We start from the raw sequence: 15,950 nt of genomic DNA, 5'->3' as shown, positions 1-15,950 counted from the left end.
ATGCGAAAGTTATGAAAAAAATTCTTCATTTTTTTTTACCGAATAGCCAAGCTAAAAAAGGATGATTTACCAACATCTCAATTGGGAGTGTAATATGTCTATGTATAACCTTATTACAAATAATAAAAATAAAAAAGTTATCAGCTCAAAAAAAGTCATTTTAGCTAATTAATACAAAAAATCGATTCAGTAGAGGTAAATGCATTTTTATATAATATTTACTAGGTGTGAGACCCGTGTATTACACGGGTTGATTTAAAAAAAGATTAAATATTAAACTGTAAACAATAAATTGTTTTTTAATGTACAACTTTAAAATAAGAAAAGAAGAAACGTATTTATTGCAATTTAATATCATATATATGATATTTAATACTTTATATACATAAATATATGACTTTAATTTTAAAAATTGAAAGAAATCAAAAATTGACAAATGGGTAATATTTATTTTAAAAATACCACAAAATGACAAGTGTCAAAACTCATGAGAGATTGACATGTGGCAAAAAAAACCTTCATTTATTAAGGAGGATTGTTTTTTTTAAAAAGACTAGTTTATAAAATATTTTTGGTTTGTGACAACTTAAAATAACACCAAAAAAATACTTGGTTCGACAAACTAAACAAAATAAATTTCGACTTAATAATAGATTATCACTGTTGATTGAATTTGTAAGAAACAAAAATTGAGTTAATAATAATTGAATTCTTATATCAAATTAAATATATATCGCACAAACAACCTATTTTCTAAATGAAATCACACACCGTTCATCACACTAACCCACAGACCCGCAAACCCATATAATTAAATGGGTTAGACGGGTCGTGTCTGAGTTGATGTTTTTGATGAGTTTTATAGGTTATAATTACATGTACAATGCAAAAAATCACTAAACAATTAACAGGGCCCAAACAACCTATAAGGATATATGTCAAAACACTTTGAAGGCAGCATACTATGAACAACAAAACTAGATGAATTCTAATATAATCAAAATCATGGAATTAAGGTTACATACCTTGGATTTATTGTAGTAAACAAATCACTTCAATCCCTTGTAGTTGTTGGTCTTGGAAAGCTTAGCACCAAAACAAGGATGCCTCTAATGGCTCACACCTAAACCCTAAAACTAGAAAAAGAGAGAGAAGAGAGGTATAATTTTCATTCATGTGCTTCTTGGAAAGAGTATGCACGAAATGTTTGGCTCTCAACGGGTCCTATTTATAGTTTAGGTAATTTGCAGGAAAAGCCAAATCTGAATTGATTAAATAATAGATTTAATCCCAAAGATATATCTTTTCGTGATAACGCAAAAGGAACGAATAAACTTTGACTACATAACTGTAACCTTTACTTATCGAATCATACATGATACTACGTTTTATAACATCATGTTTGATAAGTTTACACAACACCAATGCACATTCGACTTTCAAATAACAACTTATGTATCTTCGCTTGAAGAATAGACAATATTATCGTCTTACAATTACTCGTGATAAAATTCATGAAGCAATCTGTAAGTGTGAGTTTATCCAATACTCAAAATCTCCATTTTGTAAGTACTCATTAATATTGTAGCAATCTCATGTAATGCCCAATCTCTATGGACAATCTACAATCGATTCATGACAGTCTTAAGTCACTACTTACTTCCAAATGTATGAGCGACTGTGGAACTTTGAATAATAAAATTATTCAGGGAGTGAAACATTCAAAGTGAAACACAATAATAAATTAATTAACTATAATATCATACCCATTGAATATAAATAAATCAGTAATCAATTAACCACTTGAATTAAATTACATCAGTCATGCCATGTTATGAACATGCATACTATTCATCTCGATGGTCGTTTCTTTGTGAACATATCGACTGGAAATTAGTGCAATGATGCTCAAGTTACGGTTCCAAATTCTAATCATAATATAAGATGTAGTGAAATTTCATCTTTACATGCATCGTCCTTTCACGATATTGAGTTTCTAAAGTCACAGAGACCGAACCTTCGATATTACAGAATGTTTCATTGTAATTAACTTGTTACTAGAAACAATTCCATGGTTACGAAGTCTCAAATCTAATATATATATATATATATATATATATATATATATATATATATATATATATATATCAAATATGGTTAAGAAAGTTATATTTTTCTAAAAATAACGATAAAAACTTTTAATACATTGATTTATATGATAATATGCATTTTAATGTTGCAAATTTTAGACCCGTTAAGTTGTTATTTATTTTTATTTTGAGTTAATGTTATATATAATTTAATCTTTTGACATACTAAATGTATAAAGAACTTATATAGACCCATTACTCATAAATAAATCAATAACATTTGCATTACGAATTTGGCACAACCAATTTAAGACGAATTTAAATGAAGACTATTGAAAGGCTATTGCTATAAAATCTTAAGTTTTGAAGTTAAATACATTTATTCATTTACCGTTAAAAAAGTAATGTTCATTTAATCGGTTACAAAACTTACAATAGTTAAATGCTAAATAAGTTTCATTTTAAAAGTCTTATAAAAAGATGAAAGTGAGTGAATAAGTCAAAACATTCACACAAAAATAACACATTCCATTATTTGAGTTTTTGAAGTTCAAAACTTTACATGGAACCAAGATCTCTTTCATTGTGTTTTTTTAGTTTCCTCATTGTTTGTTCTATTTATGTAGAAGTAAGATACATACAAGTCACAAATTTAGTATATTATGAATTAATTATTTGTACATTCAAGATTTTTTTTATTTTAAAAATCTATTATTTATAATGTAACTGTCATTTTCATTGTTTTTGGGTGACTGTATAGGGGAAAGAATGGTGTGTGGCTCAAACCCATGCGTCTGAAGAACGACTAATCCAATTTATGAACGATAAATATTTGTATATTGATTGTCGTCCCATTACATGGGGAGGGTCGTGTTATGAACCGAATACTGTGCGAAATCATGCATCATATGCTATTGACCTTAATTTTAGGGTTAATGGTGAATGTGATCCGAGTTTCGCCACTATAGCTGTTACTGATCCTTGTAAATCATTTTCTATAATATTTTTATTTATGTGCATATTCTTTTTATGGCATTAATTTAAATTACGAGCAATGCACATTTGACAGTAAAGTATGGTTTTAGGATTTGGTTAACACATATTATGTTTTTATGTGTTGGTGCAGCTTTCCGTTCGTGTGTCTATCCATGAGAATTGACATCTCGATATGTTTCAATGATAGAGATTATAAGAATAATCTAGATGTAATTTTCTTGATCAAAAAAATATGAAATGAAAATATTTGATGAATAAAAAACCATTTAGAATTTTGTGCATTTACTTATCTTTAAATTGCAATCAAATTGTTAAACCAACGCAAACCAACTCAACGTAATTTGGGTTCTCGATAATGCGTACGATAACAATGTAATTTGTTAAACGAACGAACATGAACAAAAAAACTTGTTCGTTTATCATTTCTTGTTCGTTCATTTGTTTAGTTAACTTAAACGAACGAACATGAACAGAACGAACATGAACAAGCCTTCGTTCATGTTCATTCGGTTCGTTTACAACCCTCAGTAGAGGGTCACAAAGCGAGATCATTTACCTAATTTGTATTTGAATCAGACACTTAAATGCCATATTCTTTTCCTATAATAAGTTTGATTATATTTCGATTTTTATCTTTCTTTCAACTAGTATGGCTTCCTGATATACAAATAACAAGTGTCATATTTCCATGTATACCTATTGCGACAAAAAGACAACTTTATTTTTATATCAAACGGAATTCGTATGCGAAAGTTATGAAAAAAATTCTTCATTTTTTTCACCGAATAGCCTAGCTAAAAAAGTATGACTTACCAACATCTCAATTGGGAGTGTAATATATCTATGTATAACCTTATTACAAATAATAAAAATCAATAAAAGTTATTAGCTAAAAAAAAGTCAATTTAGCTAATTAATACAAAAAATCGATTCAATAGAGGTAAATGCATTTTTATATAATATTTACTAGGTGTGAGACCCGTGTATTACACGGTTGAGTTAAAAAAAGATTAAATATTAAACTGTAAACAAAAAATAGTTTTTAATGTAGAACTTGAAAATTAGAAAAGAGGAAACGTATTTATTGCAATTTAATATCATATATATGATATTTAATACTATATATATATATAAATATATGACTTTAATTTTAAAAATTGAAAGAAATCAAAAATTGACAAGTGGATAATATTTATTTTAAAAATACCACAAAATGACAAGTGTCAAAATTAATGAGAGATTGACATGTGGCAAAAAAAACCTTCATTTATTAAGGATGATTGTTTTTTAAAAAGACTAGTTTATAAAATATTTTTGGTTTGTGACAACTTAAAATAACACCAAAAAAATACTTGGTTCGACAAACTAAACAAAATAAATTTCGACTTAATAATAGATTATCACTGTTGATTGAATTTGTAAGAAACAAAAATTGAGTTAAAAATAATTGAATTCTTATATCAAATTAAATATATATTGAACAAACAACCTATTTTCTAAATGAAATCACACACCGTTCATCACACTAACCCACAGACCCGCAAACCCATATAATTAAATGGGTTAGACGGGTCGTGTCCGAGTTGATATTTTTGATGAGTTTTATAGGTTATAATTACATGTACAATGCGAAAAATCACTAAACAATCAACAGGGCCCAAACAACCTATAAGGATCTATGTCATAACACTTTGAAGGCAACATACTATGAACAAAAAAACTATATGAATTCAAATGTAATCAAAATCATGGAATTAAGGTTACATACCTTGGATTTATTGTAGTAAACAAATCACTTCAATCCCTTGTAGTTGTTGGTCTTGGAAAGCTTAGCACCAAAACAAGGATGCCTCTAATGGCTCACACCTAAACCCTAAAACTAGAAAAAGAGAGAGAAGAGAGGTATAATTTTCATTCATGTGCTTCTTGGAAAGAGTATGCACGAAATGTTTGGCTCTCAACGGGTCCTATTTATAGTTTAGGTAATTTGTAGGAAAAGCCAAATCTGAATTGATTAAATAATAGATTTAATCCTAAAGATATATCTTTTCGTGATAATGCAAAAGGAACGAATAAACTTTGACTACATAACTGTAACCTTTACTTATCGAATCATACATGATACTACGTTTTATAACATCATGTTTGATAAGTTTACACAACACCAATGCACATTCGACTTTCAAATAACAACTTATGTATCTTCGCTTGAAGAATAGACAATATTATCGTCTTACAATTACTCGTGATAAAATTCATAAAGCAATCTGTAAGTGTGAGTTTATCAAATACACAAAATCTCCATTTTGTAAGTACTCATGAATATTGTAGCAATCTCATGTAATGCCCAATCTCTATGGAGAATCTACAATCGATTCATGACAGTTTTAAGTCACTACTTACATCCAAATGTATGATCGACTGTGGAACTTTGATTAATAAAATTATTCAGGGAGTGAAACATTCAAAGTGAAACACAATAATAAATTAATTAACTATAATATCATACCCATTGAATATAAATAAATCAGTAATCAATTAACCACTTGAATTAAATTACATCAGTCATGCCATGTTATGAACATGCATATTATTCATCTCGATGGTCGTTTCTTTGTGAACATATCGACTGGAAATTAGTCCAATGATGCTCAATTTACGGTTCCAAATTCTTATCATTATATAAGATGTAGTGAAATTTCATATTTACATGCATCGTCCTTTCACGATATTGAGTTTCTAAAGTCACAGAGACCGAACCTTCGATATTACAGAATATTTCATTGTAATTAACTTGTTACTAGAAACAATTCCATGGTTACGAAGTCTCAAATCTAATATATATATATATATATATATATATATATATATATATATATATATATATCAAATATGGTTAAGAAAGTTATATTTTTATAAAAATAACGATAAAAACTTTTAATACATTGATTTATATGATAATATGCATTTTAATGTTGTAAATTTTAGACCCGTTAAGTTGTTATTTATTTTTATTTTGAGTTAATGTTATATATAATTTAATCTTTTGACATACTAAATGTATAAAGAACTTACATAGACCCATTACTCATAAATAAATCAATAACATTCGCATCACGAATTTGGCACCACCAATTTAAGACGAATTTAAATGAAGACTATTGAAAGGCTATTGCTATAAAATCTTAAGGTTTGAAGTTAAATACATTTATTCATTTACCGTTAAATAAGTATTGTTTATTTAATCGGTTACAAAACTTACAATAGTTAAATGCTAAATAAGTTTCATTTTAAAAGTCTTATAAAAAGATGAAAGTGAGTGAATAAGTCAAAACATTCACACAAAAATAACACATTCCATTATTTGAGTTTTTGAAGTTCAAAACTTTACATGGAACCAAGATCTCTTTCATTGTGTTTATTTAGTTTCCTCATTGTTTGTTCTATTTATGTAGAAGTAAGATACCTACAAGTCACAAATCTAGTATATTATGAATTAATTATTTGTACATTGAAGGTTTTTTTTTATTTTAAAAATCTATTATTTATAATGTAACTGTCATTTTCATTGTTTTTGGGTGACTGTATAGGGGAAAGAATGGTGTGTGGCTCAAACCCATGCGTCTGAAGAACGACTAATCCAATTTATGAACGATAAATGTTTGTATATTGATTGTCGTCCCATTACATGGGGAGGGTCGTGTTATGAACCGAATACTGTGCGAAATCATGCATCATATGCTATTGACCTTAATTTTAGGGTTAATGGTGAATGTGATCCGAGTTTCGCCACTATAGCTGTTACTGATCCTTGTAAGTCATTTCCTATAATATTTTTATTTATGTGCATATTCTTTTTACGGCAATGATTTAAATTACGAGCAATGCACATTTGACAGTAAAGTATGGTTTTTGGATTTGGTTAACACATATTATGTTTTTATGTGTTGGTGCAGCTTTCCGTTCGTGTGTCTATCCATGAGAATTGACATCTCGATATGTTTCAATGATAGAGATTATAAGAATAATCTAGATGTAATTTTCTTGATCAAAAAAATATGAAATGAAAATATTTGATGAATAAAAAGCCATTTAGAATTTTGTGCATTTACTTATCTTTAAATTGCAATCAAATTGTTAAACCAACGCAAACCAACTCATCGTAATTTGGGTTCTCGATAATGCGTACGATAACAATGTAATTTGTTAAACGAACGAACATGAACAAAAAAACTTGTTCGTTTATCATTTCTTGTTCGTTCATTTGTTCAGTTAACTTAAACGAACGAACATGAACAAGCCTTCGTTCATGTTCGTTCGGTTCGTTTACAACCCTAGGTAGAGGGTCACAAAGCGAGATCATTTACCTAATTTGTAATTGAATCAGACACTTTCACCAAAATGCCATATTCTTTTCCTATAATAAGTTTGATTAAATTTCGATTTTGATCATCTTTCTTTCAACTAGTATGACTTCCTGATATACAAATAACAAGTGTCATATGTCCATGTATACCTATTGCGACAAAAAGACAACTTTATTTCTTAATCAAACGGAATTCGTATGCGAAAGTTATGAAAAAAATTCTTCATTTTTTTTCCACCGAATAGCCTAGCTAAAAAAGTTTGATTACCAACATCTCAATTGGGAGTGTAATATGTCTATGTATAACCTTATTACAAATAATAAAAATAAAAAAAGTTATCAGCTCAAAAAAAGTCATTTTAGCAAAATTAATACAAAAAATCGATTCAGTAGAGGTAAATGCATTTTTATATAATATTTACTAGGTGTGAGACCCGTGTATTACACGGGTTGATTTAAAAAAAAATTAAATATTAAACTGTAAACCAAAATAGTTTTTAATGTACAACTTTAAAATAAGAAAAGAAGAAACGTATTTATTGCAATTTAATATCATATATATGATATTTAATACTTTATATATATAAATATATGACTTTAATTTTAAAAATTGAAAGAAATCAAAAATTGACAAATGGGTAATATTTATTTTAAAAATACCACAAAATGACAAGTGTCAAAACTCATGAGAGATTGACATGTGGCAAAAAAAACCTTCATTTATTAAGGAGGATTGTTTTTTTAAAAAGACTAGTTTATAAAATATTTTTGGTTTGTGACAACTTAAAATAACACCAAAAAATACTTGGTTCGACAAACTAAACAAAATAAATTTCGACTTAATAATAGATTATCACTGTTGATTGAATTTGTAAGAAACAAAAATTGAGTTAATAATAATTGAATTCTTATATCAAATTAAATATATATCGCACAAACAACCTATTTTCTAAATGAAATCACACACCGTTCATCACACTAACCCACAGACCCGCAAACCCATATAATTAAATGGGTTAGACGGTTCGTGTCCGAGTTGATGTTTTTGATGAGTTTTATAGGTTATAATTACATGTACAATGCAAAAAATCACTAAACAATTAACAGGGCCCAAACAACCTAAAAGGATCTATGTCATAACACTTTGAAGGAAGCATACTATGAACAACAAAACTAGATGAATTCTAATATAATCAAAATCATGGAATTAAGGTTACATACCTTGGATTTATTGTAGTAAACAAATCACTTCAATCCCTTGTAGTTGTTGGTCTTGGAAAGCTTAGCACCAAAACAAGGATGCCTCTAATGGCTCACACCTAAACGCTAAAACTAGAAAAAGAGAGAGAAGAGAGGTATAATTTTCATTCATGTGCTTCTTGGAAAGAGTATGCACGAAATGTTTGGCTCTCAACGGGTCCTATTTATAGTTTAGGTAATTTGCAGGAAACGCCAAATCTGAATTGATTAAATAATAGATTTAATCCCAAAGATATATCTTTTCGTGATAACGCAAAAGGAACGAATAAATTTTGACTACATAACTGTAACCTTTACTTATCGAATCATACATGATACTACGTTTTATAACATCATGTTTGATAAGTTTACACAACACCAATGCACATTCGACTTTCAAATAACAACTTATGTATCTTCGCTTGAAGAATAGACAATATTATCGTCTTACAATTACTCGTGATAAAATTCATGAAGCAATCTGTAAGTGTGAGTTTATCCAATACTCAAAATCTCCATTTTGTAAGTACTCATGAATATTGTAGCAATCTCATGTAATGCCCAATCTCTATGGACAATCTACAATCGATTCATGACGGTCTTAAGTCACTACTTACTTCCAAATGTATGAGCGACCGTGGAACTTTGAATAATAAAATTATTCAGGGAGTGAAACATTCAAAGTGAAACACAATAATTAATTAATTAACTATAATATCATACCCATTGAATATAAATAAATCAGTAATCAATTAACCACTTGAATTAAATTACATCAGTCATGCCATGTTATGAACATGCATAATATTCATCTCGATGGTCGTTTCTTTGTGAACATATCGACTGGAAATTAGTCCAATGATGCTCAATTTACGGTTCCAAATTCTAATCATAATATAAGATGTAGTGAAATTTCATCTTTACATGCATCGTCCTTTCACGATATTGAGTTTCTAAAGTCACAGAGACCGAACCTTTGATATTACAGAATGTTTCATTGTAATTAACTTGTTACTAGAAACAATTCCATGGTTACGAAGTCTCAAATCTAATATATATATATATATATATATATATATATATATATATATATATATATATATAATATGGTTAAGAAAGTTATATTTTTATAAAAACAACGATAAAAACTTTTAATACATTGATTTATATGATAATATGCATTTTGATGTTGCAAATTTTAGACCCGTTAAGTTGTTATTTATTTTTATTTTGAGTTAATGTTATATATAATTTAATCTTTTGACATACTAAATGTATAAAGAACTTATATAGACCCATTACTCATAAATAAATCAATAACATTTGCATTACGAATTTGGCACAACCAATTTAAGACGAATTTAAATGAAGACTATTGAAAGGCTATTGCTATAAAATCTTAAGTTTTGAAGTTAAATACATTTATTCATTTACCGTTAAAAAAGTAATATTCATTTAATCGGTTACAAAACTTACAATAGTTAAATGCTAAATAAGTTTCATTTTAAAAGTCTTATAAAAAGATGAAAGTGAGTGAATAAGTCAAAACATTCACACAAAAATAACACATTCCATTATTTGAGTTTTTGAAGTTCAAAACTTTACATGGAACCAAGATCTCTTTCATTGTGTTTTTTTAGTTTCCTCGTTGTTTGTTCTATTTATGTAGAAGTAAGATACCTACAAGTCATAAATCTAGTATATTATGAATTAATTATTTGTACATTCAAGATTTTTTTTTTATTTTAAAAATCTATTATTTATAATGTAACTGTCATTTTCATTGTTTTTGGGTGACTGTATAGGGGAAAGAATGGTGTGTGGCTCAAACCCATGCTTCTGAAGAACGACTAATCCAATTTATGAACGATAAATGTTTGTATATTGATTGTCGTCCCATTACATGGGGAGGGTCGTGTTATGAACCGAATACTGTGCGAAATCATGCATCATATGCTATTGACCTTAATTTTAGGGTTAATGGTGAATGTGATCCGAGTTTCGCCACTATAGCTGTTACTGATCCTTGTAAGTCATTTCCTATAATATTTTTATTTATGTGCATATTCTTTTTACGGCACTGATTTAAATTACGAGCAATGCACATTTGACAGTAAAGTATGGTTTTTGGATTTGGTTAACACATATTATGTTTTTATGTGTTGGTGCAGCTTTCCGTTCGTGTGTCTATCCATGAGAATTGACATCTCGATATGTATCAATGATAGAGATTATAAGAATAATCTAGATGTAATTTTCTTGATCAAAAAAATATGAAATGAAAATATTTGATGAATAAAAAGCCATTTAGAATTTTGTGCATTTACTTATCTTTAAATTGCAATCAAATTGTTAAACCAACGCAAACCAACTCATCGTAATTTGGGTTCTCGATAATGCGTACGATAACAATGTAATTTGTTAAACGAACGAACATGAACAAAAAACTTGTTCGTTTATCATTTCTTGTTCGTTCATTTGTTCAGTTAGCTTAAACGAACGAACATGAACAGAACGAACATGAACAAGCCTTCGTTCATGTTCGTTCGGTTCGTTTACAACCCTCAGTAGAGGGTCACAAAGCGAGATCATTTACCTAATTTGTATTTGAATCAGACACTTTCACCAAAATGGCATATTCTTTTCCTATAATAAGTTTGATTAAATTTCGATTTTGATCATCTTTCTTTCAACTAGTATGACTTCCTGATATACAAATAACAAGTGTCATATGTCCATGTATACCTATTGCGACAAAAAGACAACTTTATTTCTATATCAAACGAAATTCGTATGCGAAAGTTATGAAAAAAAATTCTTCATTTTTTTTCACCGAATAGCCTAGCTAAAAAAGTATGACTTACCAACATCTCAATTGGGAGTGTAATATGTCTATGTATAACCTTATTACAAATAATAAAAATAAAAAAAGTTATCAGCTCAAGATAAGTCATTTTAGCTAATTAATACAAAAAATCGATTTAGTAGAGGTAAATGCATTTTTATATAATATTTACTAGTTGTAAGACCCGTGTATTACACGGGTTGATTTAAAAAAAGATTAAATATTAAACTGTAAACAAAAATAGTTTTTAATGTTCAACTTTAAAATAAGAAAAGAAGAAACGTATTTATTGCAATTTAATATCATATATATGATATTTAATACTTTATATATATATAAATATATGACTTTAATTTTAAAAATTGAAAGAAATCAAAAATTGACAAATGGGTAATATTTATTTTAAAAATACCACAAAATGACAAGTGTCAAAACTAATGAGAGATTGACATGTGGCAAAAAAAACCTTCATTTATTAAGGAGGATTGTTTTTTTAAAAAGACTAGTTTATAAAATATTTTTGGTTTGTGACAACTTAAAATAACACCAAAAAATACTTGGTTCGACAAACTAAACAAAATAAATTTCGACTTAATAATAGATTATCACTGTTGATTGAACTTGTAAGAAACAAAAATTGAGTTAATAATAATTGAATTCTTATATCAAATTAAATATATATCGCACAAACAACCTATTTTCTAAATGAAATCACACACCGTTCATCACACTAACCCACATACCCGCAAACCCATAAAATTAAATGGGTTAGACGGGTCGTGTCTGAGTTGATGTTTTTGATGAGTTTTATAGGTTATAATTACATGTACAATGCAAAAAATCACTAAACAATTAACAGGGCCCAAACAACCTATAAGGATCTATGTCATAACACTTTGAAGGCAGCATACTATGAACAACAAAACTAGATGAATTCAAATATAATCAAAATCATGGAATTAAGGTTGCATACCTTGGATTTATTGTAGTAAACAAATCACTTCAATCCCTTGTAGTTGTTGGTCTTGGAAAGCTTAGCACCAAAACAAGGATGCCTCTAATGGCTCACACCTAAACCCTAAAACTAGAAAAAGAGAGAGAAGAGAGGTATAATTTTCATTCATGTGCTTCTTGGAAAGAGTATGCACGAAATGTTTGGCTCTCAACGGGTCCTATTTATAGTTTAGGTAATTTGCAGGAAAAGCCAAATCTGAATTGATTAAATAATAGATTTAATCCCAAAGATATATCTTTTCGTGATAACGCAAAAGGAACGAATAAACTTTGACTACATCACTGTAACCTTTACTTATCGAATCATACATGATACTATGTTTTATAACATCATGTTTGATAAGTTTACACAACACCAATGCACATTCGACTTTCAAATAACAACTTATGTATCTTCGCTTGAAGAATAGACAATATTATCGTCTTACAATTACTCGTGATAAAATTCATGAAGCAATCTGTAAGTGTGAGTTTATCCAATACTCAAAATCTCCATTTTGTAAGTACTCATGAATATTGTAGCAATCTCATGTAATGCCCAATCTCTATGGACAATCTACAATCGATTCATGACAGTCTTAAGTCACTACTTACTTCCAAATGTATGAGCGACTGTGGAACTTTGAATAATAAAATTATTCAGGGAGTGAAACATTCAAAGTGAAACACAATAATTAATTAATTAACTATAATATCATACCCATTGAATATAAATAAATCAGTAATCAATTAACCACTTGAATTAAATTACATCAGTCATGCCATGTTATGAACATGCATACTATTCATCTCGATGGTCGTTTCTTTGTGAACATATCGACTGGAAATTAGTCCAATGATGCTCAATTTACGGTTCCAAATTCTAATCATAATATAAGATGTTGTGAAATTTCATCTTTACATGCATCGTCCTTTCACGATATTGAGTTTCTAAAGTCACAGAGACCGAACCTTCGATATTACAGAATGTTTCATTGTAATTAACTTGTTACTAGAAACAATTCCATGGTTACGAAGTCTCAAATCTAATATATATATATATATATATATATATATATATATATATATATATATATCAAATATGGTTAAGAAAGTTATATTTTTATAAAAACAACGATAAAAACTTTTAATACATTGATTTATATGATAATATGCATTTTAATGTTGCAAATTTTAGACCCGTTAAGTTGTTATTTATTTTTATTTTGAGTTAATGTTATATATAATTTAATCTTTTGACATACTAAATGTATAAAGAACTTATATAGACCCATTACTCATAAATAAATCAATAACATTTGCATTACGAATTTGGCACAACCAATTTAAGACGAATTTAAATGAAGACTATTGAAAGGCTATTGCTATAAAATCTTAAGTTTTGAAGTTAAATACATTTATTCATTTACTGTTAAAAAAGTAATGTTCATTTAATCGGTTACAAAACTTACAATAGTTAAATGCTAAATAAGTTTCATTTTAAAAGTCTTATAAAAAGATGAAAGTGAGTGAATAAGTCAAAACATTCACACAAAAATAACACATTCCATTATTTGAGTTTTTGAAGTTCAAAACTTTACATGGAACCAAGACCTCTTTCATTGTGTTTTTTTAGTTTCCTCGTTGTTTGTTCTATTTATGTAGAAGCAAGATACCTACAAGTCATAAATCTAGTATATTATGAATTAATTATTTGTACATTCAAGATTTTTTTTTATTTTAAAAATCTATTATTTATAATGTAACTGTCATTTTCATTGTTTTTGGGTGACTGTACAGGGGAAAGAATGGTGTGTGGCTCAAACCCATGCTTCTGAAGAATGACTAATCCAATTTATGAACGATAAATGATTGTATATTGATTGTCGTCCCATTACATGGGGAGGGTCGTGTTATGAACCGAATACTGTGCGAAATCATGCATCAGATGCTATTGACCTTAATTTTAGGGTTAATGGTGAATGTGATCCGAGTTTCGCCACTATAGCTGTTACTGATCCTTGTAAGTCATTTCCTATAATATTTTTATTTATGTGCATATTCTTTTTACGGCAATGATTTAAATTACGAGCAATGCACATTTGACAGTAAAGTATGGTTTTTGGATTTGGTTAACACATATTATGTTTTTATGTGTTGGTGCAACTTTCCGTTCGTGTGTCTATCCATGAGAATTGACATCTCGATATGTTTCAATGATAGAGATTATAAGAATAATCTACATGTAATTTTCTTGATCAAAAAAATATGAAATGAAAATATTTGATGAATAAAAAGCCATTTAGAATTTTGTGCATTTACTTATCTTTAAATTGCAATCAAATTGTTAAACCAACGCAAACCAACTCATCGTAATTTGGGTTCTCGATAATGCGTACGATAACAATGTAATTTGTTAAACGAACGAACATGAACAAAAAAACTTGTTCGTTTATCATTTCTTGTTCGTTCATTTGTTCAGTTAGCTTAAACGAACGAACATGAACAGAACGAACATGAACAAGTCTTCGTTCGGTTCGTTTACAACCCTCAGTAGAGGGTCACAAAGCGAGATCATTTACCTAATTTGTATTTGAATCAGACACTTTCACCAAAATGCCATATTCTTTTCCTATAATAAGTTTGATTAAATTTCGATTTTGATCATCTTTCTTTCAACTAGTATGACTTCCTGATATACAAATAACAAGTGTCATATGTCCATGTATACCTATTGCGACAAAAAGACAACTTTATTTCTATATCAAACGGAATTCGTATGCGAAAGTTATGAAAAAAATTCTTCATTTTTTTTCACCGAATAGCCTAGCTAAAAAAGTATGACTTACCAACATCTCAATTGGGAGTCTAATATGTCTATGTATAACCTTATTACAAATAATAAAAATAAAAAAAATTATCAGCTCAAGATTAGTCATTTTAGCTAATTATTACAAAAAATCGATTTAGTAGAGGTAAATGCATTTTTATATAATATTTACTAGTTGTAAGACCCGTGTATTACACGGGTTGATTTAAAAAAAGATTAAATATTAAACTGTAAACAAAAATAGTTTTTAATGTACAACTTTAAAATAAGAAAAGAAGAAACGTATTTATTGCAATTTAATATCATATATATGATATTTAATACTTTATATATATAAATATATGACTTTAATTTTAAAAATTGAAAGAAATCAAAAATTGACAAATGGGTAATATTTATTTTAAAAATACCACAAAATGACAAGTGTCAAAACTCATGAGAGATTGACATGTGGCAAAAAAAACCTTCATTTATTAAGGAGGATTGTTTTTTTAAAAAGACTAGTTTATAAAATATTTTTGGTTTGTGACAACTTAAAATAACACCAAAAAATACTTGGTTCGACAAACTAAACAAAATAAATTTCGACTT

Source organism: Lactuca sativa, chromosome 3, assembly GCF_002870075.4.
Source record: "Lactuca sativa cultivar Salinas chromosome 3, Lsat_Salinas_v11, whole genome shotgun sequence".
Lineage (NCBI taxonomy): Eukaryota > Viridiplantae > Streptophyta > Magnoliopsida > Asterales > Asteraceae > Lactuca > Lactuca sativa.
The sequence above is the reverse complement of the archived record's forward strand: the minus strand, read 5'-3'. Positions refer to the sequence as shown.